Source organism: Triticum aestivum, chromosome 3D (assembly GCF_018294505.1).
Source record: "Triticum aestivum cultivar Chinese Spring chromosome 3D, IWGSC CS RefSeq v2.1, whole genome shotgun sequence".
In the NCBI taxonomy this organism is placed as follows: Eukaryota; Viridiplantae; Streptophyta; class Magnoliopsida; order Poales; family Poaceae; genus Triticum; species Triticum aestivum.
In genome coordinates this window covers 260,507,186-260,525,890 of record NC_057802.1, presented here as the reverse complement: position 1 = coordinate 260,525,890, position 18,705 = coordinate 260,507,186, and positions in this window count along the sequence as shown.

The following is an 18,705-nucleotide window of genomic DNA, read 5'->3' as shown; positions in this document are numbered from 1 at the left end:
AGTTAACAGAAAGTATTTTTCATAAAGTTTTACTAGCAAAAGGAAACACATAAAAAGCTAAATTAAAACTCTAATTATGCTTAAAACAAAACTAGTAAGACTACCCTCATGCTTAAAACACATAAGTTAACAGAAAGTATTTTTCATAAGACTACCCTCATGCTTAAATTATGCTTAAAACAAAACTACTAAGACTACCCTCATGCTTAAATCAACTAAGTTAACAGAAAGTATTTTTCATAAAGTTTTACTAGCAAAAGGAAACACATAAAAAGCTAAATTAAAACTACTAATTATGCTTAAAACAAAACAAAACTCTAATTATGCTTAATTTTTTTTTATTTTTCTGTAAATAAAAGTTCACCCTCTATAACTATAGAAACAAATTTGAAATAAAATATAACAGAGGTGAAAATAAATTTTAAAATAATTAAAACAACAGAAAACAGCGGCAAGTTAAAAATAACTAGTACAATGTTGTTTTCGTGCAAAACTAATTTTAATAAAATCTATAAATACCCAAATTAATTCTACTAAGAGGTAAGGTCAAAACAAAGCCGTGGCAAAAAGAATCACTAAAAAATCAATCCTTGCTCATTTTATAGCAGAAATACTAATCTGACTAAAACAAAAAAAATTTAAAAACTAAAACATGACCAAAATTATTTTCTAGAGAGACTATAGGAAATTTGCAAACTAGAAAAAGATAATCAACTAAAAATAATAAATAACCTAAGAATTATTGATTTTATAAAACTGAAACTTTTCTGTTTTAAAAACAGAAATGAAAATAAAAAACAAACGAGCGCTATTGGGCCTAGGTGGTTGCGATATGTAACTAAACAACTAGGGCGATAACTTAAGAAAGCGTACACCTGCATTTTTATAGAATAAAGCTGGCTGGCTGGTTTGATCTGAATCGTACTAAACCGTAAACAAAACCGTTCTAAAAAACCGATCTAATCTAACATAACGATTCGATAAAAAAAACATGAGCGAATAGAGGAGGAGGGTTCGTTCTTACAGAGAAGAAACAGGTGTGGAAGAGAAGAAGAGGCTAGTGGGCGGCGGGGCTCTAGTCGTTGGCGGCGGCGGCGAGGATGTCCAGGCGATGCGGAAGTTCGGGGGTGTTCGATTTTATGTGGATGGTGAGGCGGGGGAACGTCGGGGTCAAGCATAGCGTCGAGGTGAACTTCGTGAACTCCGGCGGCGTTGTGAGCTCGAGGCGGTGGCTCCGATGCTTCTTGGGCGTCTGAAACATGTCAAAGAGGATCGCAATGACGAGGGATAGTAGTCTATGGAAGGAAAAAATTTAATTATGCTTACACGCGTCAGAATCGACCGGTGAACCGCGTAAACTCCGGCGAGATCCAAACGACGGGGGCGTGCGCTACGGTGAGTTTTGGCGAGGGTTTTCAAGGGGAATTGGAAGAGGAGGATCGTGGCTATTTATAGGAGATGAGGCTTGGACGAGGGGTTGACTCGGGATAGGGTCCCACAAAGATCGGACAAGGCGGCGGCCTGAGCGTGTACGGGTACGATCCCGTTCTGTACGTACATCGAGAAGAAGAAAGAGCGGGGTGGGGTCCATGCGCCAGGGAAAAAACAACAAGAGAGAGAGAGTGAGCAGAGATCGGGCGAGCGAGGGGGTTGGCGGCGGCACCAGGGAGCGAGCGTGCGTGCGTGCGCAGCCCTAGCGCAGGCCTGTGCTGGGCCAGATGGCGCGCCTAGCCTGGCGGGCATCTTTTTTTTTTAAACAGCGAAAAGAAAAAAAACAGATTAATAAAAAATTATATAGGCATAGTAAATACCAAAATTTTCAGCATAAAATTTCCTAAAACATGAACATATTTTCACAGGCAAGTAAAATACACAAAAATTCATAAAAATCAAACAGTGCTGCTGTTGCAACAAAACCCAATAAAAATCATTTTTTAAATACTAAAATGATTTTAAATTTAGTTTTATCCACTTTTCTATTGAAGGGATCATTTTACCCATATTTCCATTTATTTATTTTTAGGAGAAAAATAATTTGAATAAAAGCCAAATAACACCTACTTGAAAGTGGGTTTCAAAATAACTTCAAAGGGATTTTCAATTTGATTCTTTTAAACTTCTGATGACCCACAAGTATAGGGGATCTATCGTAGTCCTTTCGATAAGTAAGAGTGTCGAACCCAACAAGGAGCAGAAGGAAATGATAAGCGGTTTTCAGTAAGGTATTCTCTGCAAGCACTGAAATTATAGGTAATAGATAGTTTTGTGATAAGATAATTTGTAACGAGCAACAAGTAACAAAAGTAAATAAAGTGCAGCAAGGTGGCCCAATCCTTTTTGTAGCAAAGGACAAGCCTGGACAATTTCTTATATGAAGGAAAGGGCTCCCGAGGACACATGGGAATTGTCGTCAAGCTAGTTTTCATTACGTTCATATGATTCGTGTTCGGTACTTTGATAATTTGATATGTGGGTGGACCGGTGCTTGGGTGCTGTCCTTACTTGGACACGCATCCCACTTATGATTAACCCCATTTGCAAGCATCCGCAACTACAAAAGAAGTATTAAGGTAAACCTAACCATAGCATGAAACATATGGATCCAAATCAGCCCCTTACGAAGCAACGCATAAACTAGGTTTAAGCTTCTGTCACTCTAGCAACCCATCATCTACCTATTACTTCCCAATGCCTTCCTCTAGGCCCAAATAATGGTGAAGTGTTATGTAGTCGACGTTCACATAACACCACTAGAGGAGAGACAACATACATCTCATCAAAATATCGAACGAATACCAAATTCACATGACTACTAATAGCAAGACTTCTCCCATGTCCTCAGGAACAAACGTAACTACTCACAAAGCATATTCATGTTCATAATAAGAGGAGTATTAATATGCATAAAGGATCTGAACATATGATCTTCCACCAAATAAACCAACTAGCATCAACTACAAGGAGTAATCAACACTACTAGCAACCTACAGGTACCAATCCCAGACTTGGAGACAAGAATTGGATACAAGAGATGAACTAGGGTTTGAGAGGAGATGGTGCTGGTGAAGATGTTGATGGAGATTGGCCCTCTCCCGATGAGAGGAGTGTTGGTGATGACGACGGCGATGATTTCCCCCTCCGGGAGGGAAGTGTCCCCGGCAGAACAGCTCCGCCAGAGCCCTAGATTGGTTTCGCCAAGGTTCCGCGTCGTGGCGGCGGAGTCTCGTCCGGAAAGCTTGCTTATGATTTTTCTTCGGACGAAAGACTTCATATAGTAGAAGATGGGCACCGGAGGGCCAACAGGGGGCCCACGAGGCAGGGGGCGCGCCCCCACCCTCGTGGCCAGGGTTCGGCCCCCCTCTGGTATTTCTTCCGCTCAGTATTTTTTTATTATTTCCAAAATTAACTTTTGTGGAGTTTCAGGACTTTTGGAGTTGTGCAGAATAGGTCTCTAATATTTGCTCCTTTTCCAGCTCAGAATTCCAGCTGCCGGCATTCTCCCTCCTTATGTAAACCTTGTAAAATAAGAGAGAATAGGCATAAGTATTGTGACATAATGTGTAATAACAGCCCATAATGCAATAAATATTGATATAAAAGCATGATGCAAAATGGACGTATCAACTCCCCCAAGCTTAGACCTCGCTTGTCCTCAAGCGGAAGCCGATAACGATAAATATGTCCACATGTTTAGAGGTAGAGGTGTCAATAAAAAAATTACGGACATGAGGGCATCATGGTTAATCTTATAACAGCAACATATATGGATATTGTCATATGATTTCTGATGCTCAAGTAATAATCTATTCACAATGCAAAGTATGAGTCAGAAACTTTATTGAGAACTAACAAACTATAATCTCAGTCATTGAAGCAATTGCAATTTATCATAACATCAGAAAGAGTCTATGTTAGAGCTTTTTAGCAAGTCCACATACTCAACTATCATTTAGCCTCTCACAATTGCTAACACTCACGCGATACTTATGGTTACGGAGTTTTAATCAGACACAGAGAAAGATAGGGGCTTATAGTTTCGCCTCCCAACCTTTTACCTCAAGGGTAATGTCAACAATAATAGTTCATGCTCACTTATATCCAATTAGATATATGTATCAGGATCTTTCAAACACTGTGCTTGCCAAAGGATAAAATGTAAAAAGGAAAGGTGAAGATCACCATGACTCTTGCATAAGGTAGAAGATAATAATAAAAGATAGGCCCTTCATAGAGGGAAGCAGAGGTTGCCATGCGCTTTCAGGGTTGGATGCACAAAATCTTAATGCGAAAGAACATCACTTTATATTGCCACTTGTGATATAGACCTTTATTATGCAGTCCGTCGCTTTTATTTCTTCCACATCACAATATCGTATAAAGCTTATTTCCTCCACACCAATCAATCATACATATTTAGAGAGCAATTTTTATTGCTTGCACCGATGACAACTTACTTGAAGGATCTTACTCAATCCATAGGTAGATATGGTGGACTCTCATGGCAAAACTGGGTTTAAGGGTATTTGGAAGCACAAGTAGTATCTCTACTTAGTGCAGAGAATTTGGCTAGCATGAGGGGGAAAGGCAAGCTCAACATGTAGGATGATCCATGACAATATACTTTATCTCAGATATAAGAGAACATAACCCATTACGTTGTCTTCCTTGTCCAACATCAACTCTTTAGCATGTCATATTTTAATGAGTGCTCCAAATCATAAAAGATGTCCAAGATAGTATATTTATATGTGAAACCTCTCTTTCTTTATTACTTCCTATTAATTGCAACGATGACCAAAGCTATGTTTGTCAACTCTCAACAACTTTTAATCATCATACTCTTTATATGTGAAGTCATTACTCTCCATAAGATCAATATGATCTCTTTATTTCTTTTTATTCCTTCTCTTTTTCTATGGCCCCAAGATCATGGCAAAATAATCAAGCCCTTGACTCAACACTAATCTTTATTATATAGCTCACGGACTCGATTACATAAAGAGATCATAAAGCAAAACTCAAAACTAGATCATACCAAAACTTTATTCTACTAGAGCAAGATACTACTAATAGGATCGAACTAAGAAACACGGTAAAGATAGGAGTGTGATGGTGATACGATACCAGGGCACCTCCCCCAAGCTTGGCAGTTGCAAAGGGGAGTTCCCATACCCATGTGATTATGTCTCCTTTGCTGGTGAAGAAGATGGTGGAGTTGTTGATGATGGGTAGTCGCACATCAAGCGTAAGAGATCCTCCAACTTGCGGATAATGCCCTTGAGTGCAATGATATGCTCCTTCAACAAAATATTTTCACGTGTGAGATACTTGTTTTGTATACGAGCTAACTCAATCATCTTGAAAGCTTCGATCTCAGTTGGGGTAAGAAGATTGTGATCAAGTTGAAGGATGTCTTCTATTGCCAGAAATTGGTCCTCCGTGGCCTTCTTGATCCCTTCATCCTTGTTGATCTCCATGGGTTGTTCCCTCTTCAGCTCTATCTTCATTAGCCAAGCATCGTTGTCACCATTGTTGGGGGAGGGGGACGACATGATGCCTAGCCTTGACAACCCTGACAGAAAACAGCTCGAAACAAGTACAGAGGACAATTGCGTGATACGGGAGTCAAAACCTTTGAGAGATTATATAATTAATTTTTACCGACCAAAATATGTATCGTGCAAGAAAACGGAGTCCGGAGAGCGCACGAGGTGCCCACGAGGCAGGGGCGCGCCAAGGGGGGTAGGGCGCGCCCTCCACCCTCGTGGAGCCCTCGTGTCCTTCCCGTACTACTTCTTATTTTCTGTTTTTCTAAATATTCCAAAACGGAGAAAAATTGCCTTCAGAACTATTTTGGAGTCGGTTTACTTACCGTACCACATACCTATTCCTTTTAGGAGTCTGAAACATTCCGGAAAGTGTCCCTTATGTATTCCACCGGGGTTACGGTTTCAATAACATTGGTTTCAACATTTATGGGATTACCTAAGATATAATGTTTGATTCTTTGACCGTTCACCACCTTCGGATTTGTACCTTCGAAGTTGTTGATTCTTATGGCACCGGAACGATAGACCTCCTCGATAACGTAAGGACCTTCCCATTTAGAGAGAAGTTTTCCAGCGAAAAATCTTAAACGAGAGTTGTATAGCAATACATAATCACCTCCATTAAACTCACGCTTTTGTATCCTTTTGTCATGCCATCTTTTAACTTTTTCTTTAAACAATTTGGCATTCTCATAGGCTCGGGTTCTCCATTCACCAAGTGAGCTAATGTCAAATAACCTCTTCTCACCGGCAAGTTTGAAATCATAGTTGAGCTCTTTAATGGCCCAATATGCCTTATGTTCTAGTTCGAGAGGTAAGTGACATGCTTTTCCATAAACCATTTTATACGGAGACATACCCATAGGATTTTTATATGCAGTTCTATAGGCCCATAATTTATCATCAAGTTTCTTGGACCAATTCTTTCTAGATCTATTAACAGTCTTTTGCAAAATTAATTTGAGTTCTCTATTACTCAATTCTACTTGACCACTACACTGTGGGTGATAAGGAGATGCAATTCTATGATTAACATCATACTTGGCAAGCATTTTACGAAAGGCACCATGAATAAAATGTGAACCACCATCAGTCATTAAATATCTAGGGACTCCAAACCTCGGAAAAATAACTTCTTTAAGCATCTTAATACAGATGTTATGATCAGCACTACTAGTTGGAATAGCTTCTACCCACTTAGTAACGTAATCAACAGCAACTAAAATATGTGTATATCCATTAGAGGCAGGGAACGGTCCCATATAATCAAAGCCCCAAACATCAAATGGTTCAATAACAAGTGAATAATTCATAGGCATTTCTTGATGTCTACTAATATTACAAATTCTTTGACATTCATCACAAGACAAACTTACGAGCATCCTTGAAGAGAGTAGGCCAATAAAAACCGGATTGCAATACCTTATGTGTAGTTCTATCTCCAGCGTGGTGTCCTCCATAAGCCTCGGAGTGACACTTGCGTAGGATCTATTCCTGTTCATGCTCAGGTACACAAGGTCTAATAACACCATCTACTCCTTCTTTATAAAGATGTGGGTCATCCCAAAAGTAATGTCTCAAATCATAGGAAAACTTTTTCTTTTGCTGGTATGTGAAACTAGGTGGTATAAACTTAGCAACAATGTAATTAGCATAATCAGCATACCATGGAGTAGTACGAGAAGCATTTATGACATTTAGTTGTTCATCAGGAAAGCTGTCATCAATAGGTAGTGGGTCATCAAGAACATTTTCTAACCTAGACAAGTTGTCTACAACGGGGTTCTCAGCTCCCTTTCTATCAATAATATGCAAATCAAATTCTTGTAGCAAGAGAACCCATCTAATAAGTCTAGGTTTAGCATCCTTCTTTTCCATAAGATATTTAATAGCAGCATGATCAGTGTGAATAGTTACTTTAGAATCGACAATATAAGGTCTGAACTTATCACAAGCAAATACAACTGCTAAGAATTCTTTTTCAGTAGTGGCATAATTTCTCTGGGCATTGTCTAGAGTTTTACTAGCATATTGAATAATATTTAATTTCTTATCAACTCTTTTCCCTAGAATAGCACCTACAACATAATCACTAGCATCACACATGATTTCAAAGGGTAAATTCCAATCAGGTGGCTGAACGATAGGTGCAGAAATCAATGCTTTCTTAAGTATTTCAAATGCTTCTACACAATCATCATCAAACACAAATGGTATATCTTTTTGTAATAAATTAGTCAGATGCCGAGAAATTGTTGAGAAGTCCTTAATGAACCTCCTATAAAATCCAACGTGACCAAGGAAACTTCTTATACCTTTGATGTCCTTGGGACATGGCATCTTTTCAATAGGATCAACTTTAGCTTTATCAACTTCCATACCTCTCTCAGAACTTTTATGCCCCAAAACAATACCTTCATTAACCATAAAGTGGCACTTTTCCCAATTCAAGACAAGATTAGTTTCTTCACATCTCTGCAAAACTCGATCAAGGTTGCTTAAGCAATCATCAAAAGAGGATCCATAGACGGAAAAATCGTCCATGAAGACCTCACAAATCTTTTCACAGAAGTCAGAGAATATAGCCATCATGCATCTTTGAAAGGTAGCAGGTGCATTACATAAACCAAAAGGCATACGTCTATAAGCAAAAGTACCGAAATGGCAAGTAAAAGTGGTCTTAGCTTGATCATCCGCTGACACAGGTATTTGAGAGAAGCCAGAGTAACCATCTAGAAAGCAAAAATGTGTATGTTTGGATAATGTTTCTAGCATTTGATCAATAAAAGGTAAGGGGTAATGATCTTTTAGTAGCTTTATTTAATTTGCGGAAATCAATTACCATCCTATAACCTGTAATAATTCTTTGCGGAATCAATTCATCTTTATCATTAGGAACGACAGTAATACCTCCCTTCTTAGGAACACAATGGACAGGACTTACCCACTGACTATCAGCAACGGGATAAATTATACCTGCCTCAAGGAGCTTTAGTATTTCCTTTCTTACCACTTCTTTCATTTTAGGATTTAGCCGTCGTTGGTGATCAATAACTGGTTTGGCATCTTTCTCAAAATTTATTTTGTGTTGACATAGAGTGGGACTAATGCCCTTAAGATCATCAAGAGTATATCCAATAGCAGCACGGTGCTTCTTCAGAGTTTTCAATAATTTTTCTTCCTCCTTCTCTGAAAGGTTAGCACTAATAATAACATGATATATCTTCTTTTCATCAACGTAAGCATATTTAAGAGTATCAGGCAATGGTTTAAGCTCAAACACGGGATCACCCTTGGGTGGAGGGGGATCCCCTAAGATTTCAACAGGAAAGTTGTGTTTCAGAATAGGTCCCTGTTTAAAGAACACTTCATCTAGTTCCCTTCTTTCATTCATAAACATATCATTTTCATGGTCTAGCAGATATTGTTCTAAAGGATCATTAGGAGGTACGGCAATAGGAGCAAGACCAATAATTTCATCCTTACTAGGCAATTCCTCTTCACCGTGTTGTCTACCAAATTTAGAAAAGTTAAAATCATTAGACATATCACCTAAACCAATAGTAACAACATCCTTTTCGCAGTCTATCTTAGCATTAACAGTGTTCAAGAAGGGTCTACCAAATATAATGGGACAAAAGCTATCTTGTGGGGAACCAAGAACAAGAAAATCAGTAGGATATTTAGTTTTCCCACACAAGACTTCAACATCTCTAACAATTCCAATTGGTGATATAGTATCTCTATTGGCAAGTTTAATTGTGACATCAATTTCTTCTAACTCAGTAGGTGCAATATCATGCATAATTTCTTTGTATAAGTCAATAGGTATTGCACTACCACTAGCACCCATATCACACAAGCCATGATAACAATGATCTCCTATTTTAACAGAAATAACAGGCATGCCTACCACAGGTCTATGTTTATCTTTAGCACAAGGTTTAGCAATTGTAGCAGTTTCATCGCAGAAATAAATAACATGCCCATCAATATTATCAGCCAAGAGATCTTTAACCATAGCAATATTAGGTTCATAAGCAGTAGGAACAACAGGATCACTATAAGTGATAGTCTTTTCTTCAACTTTAATATGTGCAGCTACTTTTACTTCTATGGGAGGATTGTATTTAAACCACTTCTCCTTAGGGAGATCAACATAAGTAGCAAAAGATTCACAGAAAGAAGCTACTATCTCAGAGTCAAGTCCATATTTAGTGCTAAATTTACAGAAAACATTGGTATCCATGAAAGATTTGACACAATCAAACTTAGGTGTCATACCTGACTCCTTACCTTCGTCGAGGTCCCAATCTTCAGAGTTGCATTTAATTCTTTACAATAAATCCCATTTGAGTTCAATAGTCTTCGTCATAAAAGAGCCAGCACAAGAAGTATCGAGCATGGTGCGATTGTTACCAGAAAGCCGAGCATAAAATTTTTGAATAATCATTTCTCTTGAGAGCTCATGATTGGGGCATGAATATAACATTGATTTAAGCCTCCCCCAAGCTTGAGCGATGCTTTCTCCTTCGCGAGGCCAAAAATTATATATATAATTGCGATCACGATGAACAAGATGCATAGGATAAAACTTCTAATGAAATTCCAATTTCAATCGTTTGTAGTTCCATGATCCCATATCATCACATAGCCTATACCATGTCAATGCATATCCCTTCAAAGATAAAGGGAAGACCTTCTTCTTAATAACATCATCGGGCACACCTGCAAGCTTAAATAATCCACAAACTTCATCCACATATATTAAGTGCTCATCAGGATGTAATGTTCCATCTCCTGCAAAAGGATTAGCTAGCAGTTTTTCTACCATACCCGAAGGAATTTCAAAGTAAACATTTTAATTTTCAGTACGTTCAGTAGGTTCAGTAGGTTGAGGAGCAACTCTTCGCTCTACTGGTCGGGGTGAAGATACCCCGAACAAGCCCCTTAGAGGATTACTTTCCATAGTAACAAGTGACAGTAAATTTCAGCACACTATATAAATTTTTCCTTACCAAATTCCACCTACCAAAGGCGCTTCACTCCCCGGCAACGGCGCCAGAAAAGAGTCTTGATGACCCACAAGTATAGGGGATCTATCGTAGTCCTTTCGATAAGTAAGAGTGTCGAACCCAACGAGGAGCAGAAGGAAATGATAAGCGGTTTTCAGCAAGGTATTCTCTACAAGCACTGAAATTATAGGTAATAGATAGTTTTGTGATAAGATAATTTGTAACGAGCAACAAGTAACAAAAGTAAATAAAGTGCAGCAAGGTGGCCCAATCCTTTTTTTAGCAAAGGACAAGCCTGGACAATTTCTTATATGAAGGAAAACGCTCCCGAGGACACATGGGAATTATCGTCAAGCTAGTTTTCATCACGTTCATATGATTCGCGTTCGGTACTTTGATAATTTGATATGTGGGTGGACCGGTGCTTGGGTGCTGTCCTTACTTGGACAAGCATCCCACTTATGATTAAACCCTATTGCAAGCATCCGCAACTACAAAACAAGTATTAAGGTAGACCTAACCATAGCATGAAACATATGGATCCAAATCAGCCCCTTACGAAGTGCCGCATAAACTAGGGTTTAAGCTTCTGTCACTCTAGCAACCCATCATCTACTTATTACGTCCCAATGCCTTCCTCTAGGCCCAAATAATGGTGAAGTGTTATGTAGTCGACGTTCACATAACACCACTAGAGGAGAGACAACATACATCTCATCAAAATATCGAACGAATACCAAATTCACATGACTACTAATAGCAAGACTTCTCCCATGTCCTCAGGAACAAACGTAACTACTCACAAAGCATATTCATGTTCATAATCAGAGGAGTATTAATATGCATAAAGGATCTGAACATATGATCTTCCACCAAATAAACCAACTAGCATCAACTACAAGGAGTAATCAACACTACTAGCAACCTACAGGTACCAATCCCAGACTTGGAGAAAAGAATTGGATACAAGAGATGAACTAGGGTTTGAGAGGAGATGGTGCTGGTGAAGATGTTGATGGAGATTGACCCTCTCCCGATGAGAGGAGCGTTGGTGATGACGATGGCGATGATTTCCGCCAGAGCCCTAGATTGGTTCCGCCAAGGTTACTCCTCGTGGCGGCGGAGTCTCGTCCCGAAAGCTTGCTTATGATTTTTCTTCGGACAAAAGACTTCATATAGCAGAAGATGGGCACCGGAGGGCCAACAGGGGGCCCACGAGGCAGTGGGCGCCCCCAGGGGGTAGGGCGTGCCCCCCACCCTCGTGGCCAGGGTGTGGCCCCCTCTGGTATTTCTTCCGCTCAGTATTTTTTATTATTTCCAAAATTAACTTTTGTGGGGTTTCAGGACTTTTGGAGTTGTGCAGAATAGGTCTCTAATATTTGCTCCTTTTCCAGCCCAGAATTCCAGCTGCCGGCATTCTCCCTCCTTATGTAAACCTTGTAAAATAAGAGAGAATAGGCATAAGTATTTTGACATAATGTGTAATAACAGCCCATAATGCAATAAATATTGATATAAAAGCATGATGCAAAATGAACTTATATACTTGCAACTCATATTTCATATAATTTGAAGTCATTTTATCTTCTCTCACGAAAATCATTGAGTTGCCTAAAGTTTCTGAATTTGAAATACTCCCGAAGGGAATTCAAATCTTTTCAAACCCCTTTTCATTTCTTTAAATGGAAGAAGTCATATCATCTTGACTCTAGGGTTTTGTGATGAAATGTATTTGGATTCATGGAGATCAAAATGCAAAGAAGAAAGTTTTGAGAAAGTCCTTTTATTCACTCTCATTCAGCTTTCAAAAAGTTTCAAATTCCACTCAATTTCACACAATCAGTCACATAACAATCAAACAAACAACCATACAAATTTATTTAATATAACATTCCAAAATTTATAATTTTGGGATGTTACACACCTCCAAGGAGCTAGTCCGACGATCGCCTCCTCTATCGCGGCTGCTCCATCCCCACAACACCGCCTTAACCTGCTCCACCGGAACCACAACATCCTCACCGACTCCTGCCTACTCGGCGCCACCAAAGAGGTTGTACACTCATCGCATCGCATCTTCTCCTTAACTCGACCTCCCGGCGCCCGACAGTGCTCCATCCCGCACCCCCATGGAGCGGCTACCTCGAAGCTGGCGCCGTGGGCGACATCTCCACGGCGGCTCTCCCCCAGTGCGAGGCCCCTTCGGCGATGGCGTCCATACCAGCCGGATCTGCTGCTGCTGCCCTGGCTCTCGCTCGCTCGTGCTACTGCAGCTGCTCCAGCTCTCGCTCGCTCACGCAGCTGTTGCTGCTCTGGCTCTCTTTCGCTTGCTCGCAGTGCTGCTGCTCCGGCTCTCGCTCGCTCACTCACGTTGCTGTTACTGCTACTCTCCCCCTCGCTCGTGCTGCAGCTCTGCTCTGATTTAGCTACACTTCAGTCGACTGAATTGACTTCTGGGTCAGTCAATTTTTAGGGGGTGGGCGGCTCACCGGAGTTAAGGAAGAACCACCCGTAGCGGGGAGGGGGGCTCGCCGGAGAGGTACCCCACTATCTATCTTAGGGTTCAGGGTGGGGGAGGTGGTCGCCGGCGGTGGGAGGCGTGGTGGTGGGGCGGTGGCGTGGGGATCGCCGGAGAAAAAGCTCGGCCGGGGGGGGCTAGAGGGCTGGCTAGGGCGGCGGCGGACCGGTGGTGGGGAGTTGTTTCGGGGCGGCGAGGCAGCGCAGGGGCCGGCGGTTCGGCCGGTGGTGGCTGGCGGCTCAGGGGGGTGCAGGTTGAAGATGAACTACAGGCCCTCCCTAAACTACATGTGAAGTGCCTCTCCGCTACCACTGCGTTCAGTTTCGACAGTAACATTCAGATTCCACAGTAAATTTCAGTTTCGACAGTTAAGTTCAGAGTCAACAGTTTTTACCTCATCTGTTGTAGTCAGATGGTTTTTGCTGATGTAAATTTTACATCTATCACTTTTTGGTAATGTATTTTACATCATCTATTGGAGATGCTGTTAGAATCCCACTTGAGATTAACGATGTCTATCTTGTGCTGCTTCAGCCTCGACGTCTTACGGCTCATCAGAGCTGCTCCAACAACGGAAAGATCCATCACAATAGAGCTGTGCCCTGGACGCCGTCTACAGATTCCTCAGATCTTCCACCACACCTCCTACAGCCACCTCTGCCTCAACTTCTTCAGCGACCAACCCAATGATGCTAAGGTCGACACGGCTACGGCAAAGAGGTTGTACACTTGTCGCATCACTTATTACTCTACATTCATGTCGACCCATTAGGGCTATTTTGGTTCAACGGAAAAACATAGCAATAGGAAATTTTCCTATGGGACTCTACTATTCAATTATTCATGCATTTTGTTGAAAGGAATGGAGCAAAACATCCACCTGGACCTACTTTTCCAAATCCTATGCATGAAAACAAGACCAAGTGCATTAGTGGCAGAATAACATTCTAACTGTACATGCTTTCATATGGTTTCACTTTATTTTGGCCATGTTTCTTTGCATTCCTCTGCTCCTCCAATTCCTGTGAACCAAACACCCAATTTCACAGAAATCCTGTGTTCACAAATGCTCTGTTTCCCATGTGCATTCCTATCCTATTCCGGTGTTCTTGCTCCTATCCCTACGTTTTTAGAATCATGCAAGCCAAATGAGCCCTTATAGAATTACTTCAGTTACAGGAAGGAGTCAAAGAAAACTTTGTGTGGTTTGTCCTGCTCCTGCCGCGACGTCGTCCACCTCACCTTAGCTGCTCCATCGACAGAAGCATCCAACAAACCAGACATCATGACCTCTGGCCGTCTTTCGCCACCTCAGATATCCTTGCCTGCTGCCGGCACCCACCGCAATGGCATCACCATCATCATCTCAGCAGATGAACCTGAGGAGTACATGGGTCCACAAGAGAGGTCACACTCTTTTGTTTCTGCTTATGTTATGCATTGCTTTATATTACCTGCTACTTTATTGTCCTGTTCACCTCTTAGACTCCAAGTCAGGTCCAAATTGATGTTCAAACTTGAGTTCTAAATTAGTTGTGGGGCACATATCAAGGTAGGAATGAATAGTATCTCTGTCTAATATCTGGTTCACCAAGGGTATGCCTATGTTGTTCATCTTGGGTGGGAAACAAATAGTAAAGCAATCATAATCTGTTTTTTATTAAATTAAAGCAATCATCAGCCTGCTATCATTATTTTTGGATCCATCCACTAGTTGTTACCATTACTCTAGATTTCTGCATGCTCTCCTTACATAATCTCACTATATTTTTTTTTGTATGCATGTCAGATATTGTACACAGTCATGCTGAACATGTAGATAAAAAGAGAAGAGTTTTGCGCGGCAATACAATGTCATGCAGACATCGCTCCATGGTGGGTTCAATGGCAAACCCTCCCCCCCTCTCCAGATTGTAATCCAGAGCAAGATATCTGTTCTGAGGCGGATTCAGACGCAACTGAGCACTCCTATTTACCCCCCATGGTGTTTGCTCTAACTTGGCATGATGATGTTAGTCCTATCATGCATATGTAGCCTTGCAGTGCCTACTTTCGACATCATATATGTCATCTGCTTATTTTAGATATGTTCTGTAGTGCCACCTATTTAGTTTCAATATCATATATGGGAATTATGCAGTCTCATGTCTTTTAGCCAGCCATAATATATGTGAAATGTGCAATGCCATCCTGTTTAACCAGGCATCATATTTTTGAATGATATCTTGCCATCCCATTTTTCATTACATTTCCATTTGTCGACAATGTTTGTACATTAGACTACTCTTCCTGTGAATCAGCCATTTGAGTGGGTGATGAAAAATCTGGAGTGAAAACAAGGCCTTCAGAGTAGATAGTGCTACCTGTCGAAGCAGATCTTTTGCTGGGTCCCGGTAGCACCTCAGAGATGGATTCAGAGACAGATGACCAGTCCTATTCCCCCACTGAGGTGTATGCTCTAACTTGGCATGGTTATACTGCTCATATCATGCATATGGTGTCTTGCATTGCATAGTTTAGACATCATATACACAATATTCAACACCATGTTCTTAGTTCAGAAATCATATATGCGAATGCCCTCTGCTTAGCATACAAATCACATATGTGAATTAAATCATGCGATCCTGATTACTTAGATAACATGTATGTGAATTATGTCATGCGATCCTGTTTAGTTAGTCATCATATCTTTGAATTATGTTATTCTATGCTATCCAGTTTAGATAGACATCATATATGTGAAATTATGTCATGCGATCCATTTTAGTTAAACAATCTATTGCATCTGTCTCTCATACAATGTCTGTACATTCAACTATGTTTCCTGTTTATCAGCCATTTGAATTGGAGCGGGTGATGGCAGTATCTAGCGGAGTAAAAACACGGTCTTCAAATAAAACAGTGCTACCTCTTGGTGGAGATAGCATCCCAGTTGTACATGCACAAGAACCAGCCCTACCACGCATAACCCAGACTCTCGCAGATTTTACCCCTACTGCGATGGATAGAGAACCAGCTTCACCCAATCTAACCCCAACCCCAGCAGATAGTAACCCAATTCCTGTTGACACAACACCATATCCACCACAGAGCTCCCAAACAAGAGCAGTTAGTAAGGCAGCTCAAGTGCGCAAAGCGCCAGTACTGCCACGGCAAACCCCAACTCCACCAGTTAGTACACCTATTCCTGTGGAGGAAGCACAACCAGCCATTCATAGTTTAGCATCTATCGCATTTGATGTTGTTAAATTATATGTGCGTATCTTCCCATCATGGAAATATTATACTGAAGATGAAGGAAAATGCTAGTTGTAGGTGTTTGTCCAGGAGTTATGTGTAAGTAATGTTATTCATGGAAATTACTTTGCTTTGTCCCATACATTCTACCTCCATGATGGTTATAATACAGCAAATTTTCCTATTTTTCTCTATAGAGAAGGACCGATTTGGAAACTCAGGATGAGGTAACCTCTGCTAATACCTCTGTTATCTTCAAGAATGCTTGGTGGTAGTATCGGAATTACCTAAAGAAAACGTACTTCACTGGCAAAGAAACTCATCAAATTCCCTTACGTTCTCCTGAGACACATTTACTGGATGATGACTGGGAACACCGTGTTCTGTACTAGTCCCGAACCAAGAATGTGGTAAGGTCTATGAGCTCATTTTATTTTAAGTACTATATGCTTGCGTCTTACTGTACTCTGTTCATGTAGAACAAGTGCTTAAACCTGAAGAACAACTACTCTCATTTAAGATTCCATTGCTATCGTGCATACTGCTTTGCTCTTGTATCACTGTATTTACTCATGCAAACTTATTTTTAAATTGAACGATCCAATGGCACAACAGGTATGTTTACGCATGTTTCTTTAACAGGTTTGCTCTTATAAATAGCTCTGTTGATTTCAATTTCAATTGTGTATACAATTGACTTCTCATATCATGCACATTACTAGCATCACAACAGGGCCAATAGTGTTGTTCTACATGTAGACCCATGGTACCCATCTGAAATCTTGTTGTGCCGTGTAGTTTCCTATGCTTTTTATTCTTTCAGTGTTGCTTTCTCTTGAACTAATATGATTTGAACCGTGTATCTATTTTGATTTGGCAAGACAATGCAGTGACCATAGGACATAGATATATGTTTGTTTGATGCTTTTATAATGTACTACTTGGCAATAGAAGACTTGGTAGTTTAATCTTGTCCACCTTACTAATGAACTGGTTCACTGAAATGAGTTTCATATACTAGTACATACTAAACCTGTTATGTGTCTGCTTGTTTCTTCTTTTAGAATGCTGACAGAATATTGGGGACGAGTGCCTTATTAAGCAATGGTAAAGGAAGTAATGTAGATAAGGTTCAGGATAGTGAGACATCCTTGTTGGTCTCCAACAAAGCTGATAAAACAACTAAGGAAAACTATCTTGAAGACAGTGAGACAACCCCAAAGTCCTGTGTTGGTTTACTGTTCGAGTTACTGGCCACAACCGTTTGCACAAGCTATTCAAACTCACTGTCTGAATCAGTTATGTTTCTTGAGTCTCAACTACAAGCTGAAAGACATCGATCAGCTGTGCTGCGACAAGAAGCGGAAGGACTAGGGAAGTCCCAGGAGCATTCAGATGCATACTTTCTAGTGCAACAGCAAACGTTGGAGGATTTTAGTGCTGAACAGGACAAAGCTAATAAGCTTGCTAAGCTTATTGTCAGCATGGTGGATACCTAGGATAACGTTTCTTGAGCTCTACTGAAGTTGTTTCAGTTATGCACTTGTTTTGCTACCACGTTTATTTGCACCGGTGACCAATTTTGACGGCCAGTGTATGTAATATGCTGCTTTGTTCCCTATATTTGCACTGGTGGCGAACTTTGACGCCCAGTTGATGTAATATGTGTAATTGCTATAATAGGCTAGTGTTAGTTGCTTGCTTATTTATTTCCTTATTGTCTTGTTTAGTTGTTTGCTTGTAGTCACTGCAGTTCTTTTTCCGCGTTTTTCTAGTGGCCACACTAACCTATTTTTGGTAACTAGCCTACAATAATCATGGCAACACAGGACTGCTGTAACCATGGGCCTCCTGCGGGCCGTAGGATCCATGGGCCTTCTATGGGCCGTAGGATCCATGGGCCTTCTACGGGCCGTAGGATCCATGGGCCTTCTACGGGTCGTAGGATCCATGGACTTTCTACGGGCCGTAGGATCCATTGGTCTTCTACGGGCCATAGGATCCATGGGCCTACTACAAGGCGTATAATCATTTCGCGAAACATGGGCCGTACTATTCATGGAAAATAACGGGCTGTTAATAGGCCGTATTTGATAACGCTATGAAAACAACCCAACGGGTTAACGGTCCACAAACGGGCCGAATGTAACCACAGGCTGAATTTGTCCCACAAACGGAACAGGCCAGTAACGGACTGTAACTAACCAAATTCTAGAAATGAGCCCAAGAATAAACGGGCCCTTAGAAGGCCGAAAGTTAACACGGGCTGGAAACGGCCGACGGAATAATGGGCCGTTAATGGGTATAAAGTGATACACTGATCATTATGGGCCAGTTTCATCTCGGGCCTTTAATGGGCCCAGAGTTACGAAGAGCCTCATAT